The 2,846-nt window shown below is 46.0% G+C and overlaps 1 pseudogene; it reads right to left on the bottom strand.

Annotated features, from left to right (window-relative positions):
* Window positions 1-1,339: 1,339 nt before the first annotated feature.
* On the bottom strand, window positions 1,340-2,604 carry LOC114689444 (annotated as a pseudogene).
* Between the last annotated feature and the right edge of the window lie 242 nt (window positions 2,605-2,846).

Raw genomic sequence — 2,846 nt, 5'->3', positions numbered from 1 at the left:
CAGCACTCTTGAGGCAGTGTCAGTACCTGGGAAATTGCAGAGGCAGAGGGAGAGGCAGAGGCAGAGCCATAAACAGAGGCAAAGGTAGTGGCATAGGTAGAGGCAGGATGAGGTTTGTGAGTTCAAGGCTTGCCTGATCAACACAGTTAGTTCCTGAACATGCAGGGTTATGGAGAGAGAACCTGTCTCAAGAAACTAAAAGCAAAGTAACAAATCAATTGGTTATATTTCCTGTGTGTCACCCTCTCAAAGAAGTGCCAAATGCCTCAGAGGCAATAGTGTGAGTATCCCTGATCATATTAGAGCACAGAGTGTGCCAAAGAATTGAATGTTCACAGACAGGCCAGAATGGAGCAACACATGGGCCACTCAAGAAATCTTGGCTGTAGTTGACAGATGGTCTCAAAGGGAAGTAAAGCATTTGTTCCCAGAAAAAAAGAAACATTTATTTGAGAGATGATCTGAGAGAAGAGGAGGACATCTTTGCTATTGCTACCCCAGTAAGAAGATTAATATTAGATTATTTAGAATTAGATAAAATGCATATATCATAAGAAAGAAGGCAACCCAGGTAGTACAGTGCAAAGAGAAAGACAGTCCTACCTGATTTCTTCAAAGAAAGTGAGGACATACAATGGTTCAGATTAAGGAAGAATCGGAAATGCATAGAGAAATCCTAGATGCCATCCAAGGCCAACTAGAAAAGAAATGACAGCCACCCCTGAGAGAGTTTGCAAAAAGGAATGCTATGAAATACTGGAGAGGATGGAAAGATTTCCAGCTTGATTGGATGTCAGTGTGGAGGATCCTCCAAAAGCAAAACCTGGCCCAGCACATGTTTCATATATGCCTTTCCAAAGAAAGAACTCAATATATTAGAGAGGTACTTGCCCATCAGTGTTGACTGTAGCACCGTTTCAAGAATATTAGGGAACCAAGCATGGTGTCCAACAGCATGGCCATGGGTGAAGAAAGTGGGATGTTTGTTGAATGTGAAGTCTTTTCAGCCATAGAGATGATTTGAAAATTGGTTTAAGAAGGTGAAATCTTTAGCTTGGGTTATCTTTGTAGTTTAGAACATATTCTATTGATCATGCATAGCCTTGGCTGACCTCTGAATAATCATAGCAAAAGAAAAAGGGAGAGAGAGGGGCAATGAGAAGGAGAGAGAGACAGAGAGATAGATAGATAGATAGATAGATAGAGAGAGAGAGAGAGAGAGAGAGAGAGAGAGAGAGAGAGAGAGAGGAGAGAGAATGAGAGAGAATCTTTACCCAACTTAGCAGTTGTACTCTGATACACTGGGTATATTGGACTCTCAATGCAATTATGCTTGAAAGAGAACAGCAGGGCCAGCACTTAGAATCTGCAAGTAATACTTCTTCTAGGACAGATTTGCAGTGCACTGCTCTAGAGTCAGAATTCAAGTGAGAGAAAATAATGTGTTAGCAAACAGAAAGGCCTTGGTGTCCTCTACAGCCCCGAGGAATGGATTAGGAAGGAGGCGATTGCTGTGTAATGGTCCATGGGACTGATTAGCTAGGTCAGTGTCATGTATGTCTGTGGTGGTGTCCTTGGACATGTCTTAATGGAGGATGGATGCCACTCATTGCCCTGCATTGTCAGTCATTATAGAGACTGAAGATAGGGATGGTGAGCCAGGCCAAGGCTGAGCTCTCAGGACTCCCATTTTTCCTCCCTGAGGACATCCACTCCTGAAAGTTTGAGCTGTGTCTGCTTTGAGTGCTGATCTCAGTTCTCCCTCCTGGCTCAACTCAACTTGAAGACTGGTGTCTGGCATGTCTTGAGCAGGTGTGGGATAGTAGATGGCAGATGTGGAGAAGGGTGTTTTGACATTTGTTGAGTGAAACTCCTTTGGCATCATCACCATCTCTGGTTGCAGGGCAGAGGCCTGACCCCAGAGTAGGACACAGAGCCACAGGCCTGCAGGCACTGCCTGAGTTCTCCAGCCATCTGAGGGCCCAGGCTATTGAAGTCATAGTAATAGACCTGGCTGCCCTCCAGGTAGGAAGGTGCCAGGCTGTATCCTTGATTTGATACCTGTGGTGGTGTGGCCTGAACAAGGTTGACAGAAAGTGTTGGATAGGAGAGGACTAAGGCATTGGGATCTAAAATATTATCACCCTGGCTGTCCTAGACAAGGAGCAGAATGTGGTATTCTGGTCAATGACAGTTACAGTGAAGTCCTGGAGTGCAGCTCCCCTGTGGTCAGTGTTTCCCATGGGATCCCACTGGAGAACACCTGGATAGGAGAGTGGTGAGGCAGAGATCTGGCCCTGGTCAGTCAGCAAAGTCACCATGGTTGTGCCAGCTGGTAGGTAAGGGTAGGCACTGTCCATGAGCTGCTGGCAACAAGTGCTGGAGTCTGATGGCAGGAGCCATGCTGCACTCACAGCTGGGGTGGAGACCCTGGAGAAGTTGCACACACTTCCTGCTAAGGGCATGGCATTCCTCAGCTCAGGCACAGAGGGCTGCAGAGCACATTCTGTTCCAAAGAAAGGTGCACTTTGGAAATTTTCTGTAGGAAGCAAGAGGAAAATGGGAAGAGGGTGAGATGGAATCTGTGTGGCTTCCCTTGAAGATCTTTGTTATCTCCATTTGTACAGTCTGGGAGAGTCTGAGACCCATTTTCCCTCACATATCCCAAACAAATGGTTCAGAATGATTCTTGGTAAAGGATAGGATGGCACTCATTTAGTGAGCTGCCTGTTCTTCCTGTGCTGGCATGGACTTCCTAGTTGATCCACGTTGACTCTTGCTCTGACTAGACAACAGCCTTCTTTACTCTGCTTTGTCTTGTTCTGATTCCTGCTGTGGCACTGCCT

Source organism: Peromyscus leucopus, unplaced genomic scaffold, assembly GCF_004664715.2.
Source record: "Peromyscus leucopus breed LL Stock unplaced genomic scaffold, UCI_PerLeu_2.1 scaffold_1819, whole genome shotgun sequence".
Taxonomy (NCBI): Eukaryota; Metazoa; Chordata; class Mammalia; order Rodentia; family Cricetidae; genus Peromyscus; species Peromyscus leucopus.
The sequence above is the reverse complement of the archived record's forward strand: the minus strand, read 5'-3'. Positions and strand labels throughout refer to the sequence as shown.